Source organism: Cryptomeria japonica, chromosome 4 (genome assembly GCF_030272615.1).
Source record: "Cryptomeria japonica chromosome 4, Sugi_1.0, whole genome shotgun sequence".
Classification (NCBI taxonomy): domain Eukaryota; kingdom Viridiplantae; phylum Streptophyta; class Pinopsida; order Cupressales; family Cupressaceae; genus Cryptomeria; species Cryptomeria japonica.
In genome coordinates, this window is record NC_081408.1 from 368,473,471 (window position 1) to 368,484,593 (window position 11,123).

Sequence of the window (11,123 nt, forward strand, 5' to 3'; positions counted from 1 at the left end):
GGCCCCTTCCACTCAAAATCCCCACCTTCTAAATATCCAAGTAGAAAAGAAAGCTGATAGAATGATCTGGAACTTGCAAAACAAAACTAACACAGAGATTGCCTCTTTTTTGACTCAAGTTTCTTTCATGAATTTATCAAAAATAGAGGATTTGTCAAGAAGATACACAGAAAGATATACCCAATTGATTACATTGAATAAAAAATATGAAGAGATACTGATGAAGAAGGGTGCTTTGGAGGAAGAGTTAGTGGATTTGAAAGAAAAAATTGCAAATGAGTCCCCTCCAATACAGATTACAGAACAAGTACAAGAAATACCAGCTAATGTGACAACAAAAATGGAGGAATACACAGGGAAAATTGAAAAGCTTGAAAAGGAACAAAATGTCAAGGCTATCTCTGTTGTGTCAGGAATTCTGAAACATGGGATTAATGTATTGAAAGGGAAATTGATGGTAGTGCATGATTTGCACATTTCTTTGACAGAGGCAAGTAAAACATCCTCTGAGGCTATCGCTTTTCTTAGACCTTTGTTCAATGTTTGGTCAGGAAGAAGCAGATTAATGGATAAGCTAGATATTGCAATGATGTATAGTGATGAGTTCCCTCCCAAGATTAGTGACACCAAAGACATGGTGGAGGTAATGAATGCAACTTATGCATTTTTCATAGGGAAGGATGTTCTTATAAATGAAAAATTGCAGACATTTGGGGAAGGTTATAGTAAATTGGTGCCTTCAATTTATGGTAGTAATGGACAGTTGAAATCAGTTTTTGATTGGACTAGCGAATTTGATTTGATTCTGGAGAAAGAAGAAATAATCAAGCATGTAAATGAACAGGTTGATGCTGATTTCCTTAACGGTATGCTTGATTCACTGTTCAAGGTTGAGGTTGACCATGCAAAATTTATTGTTGAGTCTAGGGCAGTTACAGATGCTAGATGGACAGATTCAGTTGCAAAGTTGGAAGAGGTAAAGGCATTCAGTTGGCCAATAGACAAAGAGGTGGACAGGTGGCAAGCCATGCTAAAGCCAAAGAAGAAATCTCAGGTTGAGGTTGCTACCCAAGATTACTCATAGTAATCTTTTTATTTTCGATCGGTAGAGAGGGATGGCCAGTTGGCCACTTTTATTGATGTTGAACTTGAAAACTCTTATATAGTTATAAATTTATAATAGCTCAACTGTTCAAGAATTTGATAAGTGCATAGTTGAAAACTTGAATCGCATTGTGAATTTACTTTCTGATATCGTTATGAATATAATATCAATATCATTTGCAGTTTGAGATCTTCACATAATTGTCTTTGTGTTGAATTTATGTTTTCACTGTGAATTCAATGGTCAAGGCATATTTCAGTTTACATATGAATCTGGGTTGTGTATGTAATGTCATTATTCATTATTGAAGTTTATTATCAGGTTGTCTTGAATTGCAAGTTTAAAGTGACTCTAGAGTCTAGCCCTAGGATAAGGCACCGGTCTGTTGTCTTGATGTTTTACTAATTATGTTGTATAATGTATTCCTATCTATTGTGGTGTTTAATAGTAATACTTTCATTCTTAATACTCTTGAGTCTTATGATTTTATATGCTATGGATGTTTATGTAATATATATGGAGGTGTTCTATGACTGTCTATAATCCGCCCACCAATGACAATGAGGCGAATTGAATGGTCAAGGGTTTTTCAGTTTACATATGAATCTGGGTTGTGTATGTAATGGAATTATTCATTATTGAAGTTTATTATCAGGCTGTCTTGAATTTTAAGTTTAAAGTGACTCTAGATTCTATGCCCTAGGATAAGGCACCGGTCTGTTGTCTTGATGTTTTACTAAATATGTTGTATAATGTATTCCTATCTATTGTGGTGTTTAATAGTAATACTTTCATTCTTAATACTCTTGAGTCTTATGATTTTATATGCTATGGATGTTTATGTAATATATATGGAGGTGTTCTATGAATATCTATAATCCGCCCACCAAGTACAATGAGGTGAATCCTTAATATGTATTATGATTCTAGACTAACAAAAAATTTAAATGAAAAATTACATACACCATAACAATGCAGCAAATGAAAAAAGTTAAATCTCATGATTCTGATCATTTGAAAGAGATACAATTATACACAATAAATTTAATAATTTATATATAACTCCTTCAAGAACCCGCACAAAGCTTGACACTAAATGCTTTTCATTTGCTATATAAATGACTATACAGTATACAACTTGCTCCCTTCACCTAGAGTCTAGAATGAAGAATCACTACTAGAACCAGAAAAGGAACCCCAATGACTATACAACTTGCAAAAATACTTGAGCCATGCCATTATCACCCTGATGCCTTCGGATGGAATGTGAGATGTTACGTTCTATCCAACAGATCATTGTCGAATAGAGGAGGAAGCCTTCATGCCCAGGAATAGAGACAATGGAAAGAGGAACTTGAGCCTTCATGCCCACGATCAGGGAAAGTGGAAACATGAGCTTTAGGGTAAATGTAATCTGTTGGGGAGGGGTTGCAGCTTCCATGTTGTCACAAAGATGACTGGCTGCCACTCCCCATCCAAACAAATCCTTCTTTCATTCCTCTGTGGGCTCCTTCTTCAAACCCCTTGCCATCCTATGGAAGAGTAGAAGCAGAGGATGTGCCATGCTTGGCCCTTCTTGACAAGAAAAGGCTTTCACACCCCCTCTGGCAATCCTTCTCACTTTCACAACCCCTCTGACAATAAATAAACTCACACAGAAGAAAACAAAAAAACACCCATCCGGTATCACAAAACATACAACAAGTACAACTCCATGCATGATCCTACTCAAACATCATCTTCCTTTCTGAGGAAAAAAACCACTCTCAGAAAATGAAAAAGGTTTATTTTCTCTTCTACCAATTAAGTCACCACTCCATTGTATTTATAACATTTTCACACTTCATTTGGTGATGCTCATTCTACATTCATGTGAAAAATTATCATTTTGGTGGTTTCCAACATGACTGTAGACTCTAGAAGTCATCATCATGCCTATCAAATCCACTGTATCCTACTAAGGCTCATCTATTGTGAACGATTTTGTTCTGATTTTATTCCTCCTTGATTGGACAAATTCTGCTTCGAAATCCCTGACAACAAGCAACCTGAGCTCTTATTTCTCAGAGAAATATGTGATCTCCCATCTCTAACTCAGAAGCTATCAAATCCTTTTATGCCTCTGAAACTGTCGTCCTCGCTTGTCTAACCAACCTTGACTCAAGAGAAACCTTCAAACTAGTCCCTCAGGAATGAGTCAGCATCCAAGCCTTATGGTTATCACTAGCTCGTGAGGTAAAATGTATGAAGACGTGATCAAGCCGCGAGCTAGTGACTAGATAGTTTGTGGTTAAGTTTTATGGTTATCGCTAGCTCGCGTGGTAAAATGTCTGAGGACGTGATCAAGCCGCGAGCTGGCGACAAGTTGGTTTGGGTTTACATCGCGAGGTCTCAGACTTTTTGGGTGTTAGCATTTTATGTTACTGAGCTAGAGATTGTTAGTGAAATTGCTTTGGTCATGAGGTCTCGAGTTGGTCTGATGTCATACATTATAGCCACGAGAGTTAGCAAGTAACTCATTTCATACAGTTGTCGCTAGCTCTCATGTTTGTTTAATGTTAGCATTTTTAGGTCACGAGCTAGCGACTAGACAGCTTGTGGTTAGGTTTAATGGTTATCGCCAGCTCGTGAAGTTAAATGTCTGAAGCCCTGATCAAGCTGCGAGCTTGCGAGTGAATTGCTAGCGGTTAAGAGATAAACAGTTTTATGTTGGTGAGTATGCGACAAGGGTTAAAGTTACCACTATCTCCAAGTCGCTGCGGTGACAAGGACTTAACATTTTGTGGTCGAGAATTGGCGAGTGACAGTTCAGTTTCCCTCAGTCGCTAGATCTCGAGGTTACGAAGGCTTAGCATTTTCAGCTTGCAAGTTGGAGATAGAGAGAGTCGTAAGGGCTTTTCGCTAGGTCACGAGATGTCCTAATGGGCAGTCTTCCAGGTAGAGAGATGACAACTGCGTGCCACATGTTTTAATGACTTAAAGTTAATATCTTGAAATCGCCAATATTTTTATTTTTTATGGTTTGAAAATAGCTTGAAATCGCCAATATTTTTATTTTTATGGTTTGAAAATAGGTTGAAATCGCCAATATTTTTTTTTAATGGTTTGAAAATAGGTTGAAATCGCCAATGCAAATATTTTTCTGATTTTAAAAACATTACAATTCGCCCATGTAAATATTTTTGGGGTTTTAAAAACATTACAATTCGCCAGGATTTTTTCACAAACTTTGAGCGATCATGGCTAATTTGCCAATGGAGATTATTATTTTTCTCCGTAAAACGCAAAAATTTGTCCATAAAATTAAAATTTTCCTCGGGAATTATACAACTTTCGCCAAGTTTTTACACCTTGTCCAAGGGGGGGTTTCTTAAAGTTTTCCCTGCATACAACATACCAGAAACCCTTTAAATCGTATCAACTCATCTACAACACACAGGCTAAACCAACTCATTCAATCAAACTGCAACATTGGAATACACAGAAGAAAAATTTCCAACAATCTCCTCATCAACAATCTCTACATGTGTTGACATCAATGACGATACATCAATGACAACATATCAACCAATATCCAACAATCTCCCCCTTTGGCATTGATGGAAACATATGAATGTAAAAAACAATCAATGCAAAGAAAGAAATCAACTCTCAATAATCTCCCTCAAAATCACAAGGATCAACTCCCCCTTGACAAACAATTAAAATCTCAAAATACTCTACTCTCTTACAGAGTTTTTCACATGCTTCTCTCTCCCTTTGATATCAGTGACAAATTCTCAAGAATCAGGCTTCTTTCCCATAAATCTGAACATTTGAACCACCAACACTAACACTGACTACTCCCCCTGAGTAGAAGTCTCACTCATCAATCTGGAGCATAAAATATCTCTGTGAAGTTCACCGGACTGATTGAAATCCATGCACCTTAGTTCTTATCAAGAGGGGCAATTACCCCTAACTTCATTATGAGATACTGAAAAGTATCTTTAGGCAAAGGCTTCGTAAAGATATCTACAATCTGTTCCTTTGTAGATACATACTCCAATCTGACTTCTTTCTCATTCACCTTCTCTCTCAAGAAATGAAACTTGATTGATATATGCTTTGTCTTGGAATGCAACACTAAATTATTTGAAATATTAATAGCACTTGAATTATCACAATATATAGAAATAGGCTCATCATAAATAACTCATATATCCTTCAACATCTGCTTCATCCAAATTACCTGTGTACAATTGCTAGCAGCAACAATGTATTCAGCTTCTACAGTAGATAGAGAAATAATATTCTGCTTCATACTTGACCAAGAGACCAAATTCATTCCTAAAAAGAATGCACCACTTGTAGTACTCTTTTGGTCATCAAAATCACCTACCCAATGAATATTTGTAAAATGACTCAAAGTAAATTTATCATTCTTATAATACCACAAAACAAAATCAACTATCCCTATCAAATATTTGAATATCCTCTTTATAGAAATAACATGAGATTCCTTAGGATTAGCTTGAAATCTATAAACATGATACACAACATTTATTATATCAGGTCTAATCTGAGTCAGATTTAACATACCACCAATCATAGGTCTATATCTGGTATGATCAACTTTCAGAGAATCATCTTTTGTCAGCTTACATCTAGGTGTCATAGGTGTACCAACAAGTTTAGAGTCCTCAAAACCAAACTTCTTCACCAATTCCTTCACATATTTAAACTGATATATAAAGATACCTTTATTCAACTGAGTAATTTGCAATCCCAGAAAGAATTTCATTTCACCAATCATAGACATCTCAAATTCATTTTGCATCTCTTCAACAAATTTCTTACATAGGCAATCATTTCCTCCAAAGATAATGTCATCAACAAAAAATTCAACAATCAAGATGTTATTCTGATCCATCTTGAAGTAAAGATTACTATCAGTAGTACCTTTATTGAATCCAAGCTTCATCAAATACTTATCCAATCTGGCATACTAGGCTCTAAGGGCTTGCTTCAATCCATACAATGCTTTCTTCAACTGGCAAACCATGCCCTTTTCATCTCTCAGCTAAAATCCATCCAGTTGCTCAATGTAGACTTCTTCTCCCAATTCTCCATTAAGAAAGGTTGATTTGACATCCATCTGATAAACCTTGAAATCTTTGTGAGCAGCATAGACAAGAAATAATCTAATAGCTTCAATTCTAGCCACCGGATAAAAATTCTCCTCATAGTCAATTCCTTCCATCTGTGAATAGTCTTTACAAACAAGTATAGCTTTATTTCAAGAAACTTCACCCTATTCATTCAACTTATTCCAGAATGCCCATTTTGTTCCAATTATATTTTTATCCTTAGATCCAGGAACAAGAATCCATGTATTATTTTTCTCAATCTGATTCGATTCTTCTTCCATAACTTTAATCCAATTTTCATCTTTGCAAGCTTCATCAACATTCTTAGGCTCAATCTTAGAAATCAAACAAATTTCTTTAGCAAGTCTTCTTCTAGTAATCGTACCTTTATTCTTATCACCAATAATCTGATTTTCTAAATGAATCAATCTTACATACCTGGGAGTTTTAAAATTTTCTTGAATTTGAGATTCTTGAACTCTTTCTTCTGCACTAGCATATGCACCTTCATTCTCAGACTTTTTCGGAGCAATTTGAACTTGACTTTGGATCTGCACCTATTTTCCTTTATTTGAATTGGCATCCTAATTATCAGAATCATATCTGCAAGATCTAATCTGTCTCACATTACCTTCATCAACTTTCACATTAGCACTTTCAACCATTTTTCTCAATCTTTTAGTATAACACCAGTAGGCCTTACTTTTAGTAGAATAACCAAGAAAGATTCCTTCATCACATCTAGCATCAAACTTTCCAAGATCTTCATCTTTTTTGATATGGCATTTACTACCAATTTTTTTGAAATATCTAACAATAAGAGCATGACCAAACCATAACTCATAAGGAGTCATACTAGTATCACCTTTGACATTTACCCAGTTAAGAGTGTATACAACAATACTTACAGCTTCTCTCCAAAATATATGCAGAACATTTCCTTCAATGATCATGGTTTTAGCAGCTTCTTGAACTGTTCTATTCTTCCTTTCTACAACACCATTCTATTTTGGAGTCCTAGGAGTAGATAACTATCTCTTAACTCCATGCTCTTTGTAGTATGCATTAAACTCACTGGAAGTGAATTCTTCACCTCTATCGGATGTCAGACACTTCAGCTTCATTCCAGTCTTAGTTTCAATTGTAGCCTTGAAAATATTGAGCTTATCTAATGCTTCAGACTTCTTCCTTAAGAAGGTAACCCACATCATCCTTGAATAGTCATCAATCAGGAGCATGAAATATCTATCACCTTGCAAGCTTCTCACTCCAGAAGGACCACACAAATCAGTATGCACAAGATCCAACAATCCATTATAATTATACTATTTTCTCTTATAAGTAACTCTTGTATGCTTCATGTTGATCACTAAAATTACTTCTATGAATATAGCCTTATGGGAAAATCAGTGATGAGAGACCTGTGCATGTTCACTAAATGACCTCTGGGATTTTAGAAGCTGACTCTTCATACATGGGAGGAGAAAAGGGAATGAAAGAAAACTTAAAGCAAAACCATTCTATAACAATGCGTTGAATTGATTTTAAGTGTACTATAAGCACAAAGAAACTTCACAACATGCAACTCTAAGGCCCATTCCACAATCTACATGCCCAGAAAATCAAGATGAAATATAAACCACAGGTCATTCAACATAAAGAAATGAATGTCATTCATCCACTAGATAACAAGTTCAAAGACATATTCAATATGTAGAGTCTTATAGCATATATTTATGAAGTTGTGTATAATTACAAGATGCATAGAAAGATATTATTTCATACTAAAATATAGTGATCATTAAGGCCAAAGGCACAATTTTATTATCACAGTCTCAGAAGAACAATTACAAATTAAAGGCGTAACTCTAAGTGACTATCTATATTTTCTCTCAAAAAGTTTGAACCCTTACAAAAGCAAAAGGAAACACTTATATAATCATGAGCCAACGACTTTGTGGAGAAAACAAAGAGAGAAAACCATATGCATCGCTGACAGCACCGTTAGCAACTGTGAAACCACCTAATTGGAGTTGAATTAAGACAACTTCGACCTCTAGCACAACTGCCACCAAATCTCCTAAATGTGGATCAAAATGGAATTACTCGCAATTGTTACTCAACTGCATGTTGTTGGTGACAAATGTCCCATTAACTCAAAAAAACATACCAAGATCGCCCGGTGGTTGCTTCAAATGCAATGTGGCAGCAGGAGGGAACTTCTAGGGGACGAAACAAAACCACATAAGACATCTCGTGAGGATCTACCATGTAACACACATGCAAACACATGTTAGAGATGCGGGCCCACCAACGAAGAGCGGCAAGGTGACTTGTCACACGTCAGAATCTCTCAGCTCCTTAGCAATGGGAAAAAGAAATCTCGAGCAACGTGAGCCATGCTGCCACATAGAGGATGCAAGGAAGAAAAAACAGAACTTCAACCGAGGTAAAATAAAACCAACTCCTCACAAGGGCCACGATAGATGAAAGTCTACATTTCTTGGCGACTTCTAGGAAAATCTCGCTCGCGGGATGTCGATATCCAAAATCCTGGTTCATGGACCAGGCTTATATCTCAGTTGGCTTGAAAATCTTGTTGAAGAGATACTACAGGGGAAACCAATCTTCCTCAGAAGGGATAGCCTGAGCCTTGAGAGCTTGGAAAAATTGATCCTACTCACTAACATCTTTGAAAGAAATTGTTTATGGTTCTTTGTGGGCTGATTCGAGCATAGTAAGGAGTTTGGCCAAAAGATGAAATAAGGCCTCGAACTCATCCACTTCAGGGGGATCACTCAATTCTTGAAGAGGTGACAAATTGTGTTGTTTCTGCACTATCAAGCTTGAGAGTTGCTTAGCTCCCATGACTGAGCCATCTAGAAAAAAAGGGGAGGGTAGGCCGAGATTGACGAAATCTTCGAGACACTCTATAACAAAGTTGATGGAGTTTTAAAACTAATAGACTTGAAGTAGCTTGTTTGGCCCTTTTGCCGCAATTGACAAAACGGTTAGTCTTTTGAATAACTTTTTTAGAATTTGTGATTCTCACTGCACCTAGCTCTTGGGAAGAAGCAGTGTAAAGCCAATTAACTAACCTCTAAGCCTCAGAGACTTTAGAAGCCATTGCCTGCATGGTGTTCTCAATGAAAAGGTCAACCTTAACACACAAACCTTGAGAAACTGCTAAGAACTACAAAGCTAGTTCCAAGAAGAGAACGAATGGTTTTATCTTTTCCTAATATGCAATATGAAGCGCCCTTACTAGATAAGTGAAATCTGCGAGGGGAGCAGGCTAGGAATCCAATGGTTTTGAAGGTAGCTCTAGCTTATCCTCTTTGGATTCCAACCTCTCATGCATTTCCTTTAAATCCTTAGTTTGTTATGTTACCTGATGCTGCAACATTATTATTTGAGTCTGCCTATCCTGTGTTTCTTCCTATAGTCACTTGTTCTCTGCTTGCTAATTTGTGACGACTTCTTGAGATTCATGAAGCTCTTGAGCGAACTGAGTTTGCAAAGTATCGAAGTCTTGCAATGATTTGTCTTTAGCTACTTTCTCTTCTGCAAGAAGAAACTAAATGTTGACCAATTCTTGATGTTCATTTTCTCTCACTGCAACAACTTCCTGCAATTGAGCTTGAATTTAAGTCATATCGGAAGAAGCGTCTTGCATATGCAATAATTCTTGTGTTTTCTCATATAACTCATGAAGTATTGTCTTCTTAGTAGTCTTCTCTGCTCGTAATTGGCCTTTAGAGATTTTTAATGCATTTTGGAGTTTATCTCTCTCACCCTTTTCTTGAAGTATTGCAAACTATAGGTTAGTCATCTCTAATTCTTTGGCCTTCCCTTCCTTCATCAATTGCTCATTTGTAGCTTTTATTCTCTCTAGCTCAACGGTGAGCTTCTCTAGGTGGCGAGTACGCTTTAGATAATCTAAAGAGACCACCTTTTGTGATTCCTCCATGATCTCTACCATGTCTTGCGGGTGGGCTCTGCTTAGATCAATGCCAATGGAATGCATAGAATAGTCTTCGGGTTGCATTTTATTGTCTAGTTTGAAAACATTCAACGTTATGGCTGCAAACACTAAATTTTGAAGATCCTCCTTGAAGATAGTCTAAATACAAGGATTCACGGGCTTTTGAGAATCTTAAACCTTCCTCTCTTGTGCCCTCTGAGCTCGCGCGAGCTTGCCTGAATCTTCATAATGATAGAAATCTTATGGGGAAGGGATCATTTTCCCTACAAAACAAGCTCCTATAGGTGGGATGAAAGGAATAGGAGCCATACTATCTTGTAATTTGGATGGAGTTGTCAAAGAAAGTGCAGTTGGGGAAAAAGGAGGGATCCCAGGGAAAACTCTGATAGGTGAGGAGAACAACGATCCAACATTGGATGAGGCGACGTGTGAAAGACTTGCAAACCTGAGGACACGCAAAGCAGAAGATATCACATTTGGTTGACTTGGGGTCTGAACAAAGTGGGTTAGGCTAACCATGGTGCCAAAAGTGACAATGCTAGGTGGGGGAGACACAAATGGGATAGTAGAGATTGTAATTGATTGGGTTTGCAAAAGGGGCACAAAAGATGTGGCTATGTCAGGATTACTTAGTGTCGTAGTAGGGTTAATTGAGGATGACACCAACACAGAAACCAGAGATTGAGAAGAAAGAAGAGGAGCAGAAAAAAGTACCTGTGCTGAAGAGGTTGTTGATGCAAGCGAGGCTTGCATTGATATAGGGACCTGAGTATGCAAACTCTTGAGAATACTAGAATTTTTCTTTTTCTTCTTCTGGGAGGTTACGACCTCCTCTTGAGAATCCTACTGCTTTGGGGCTTGACCTAGCCGCTTTCTCAAAGTTTGAGATCTAGGCCTTCTGACA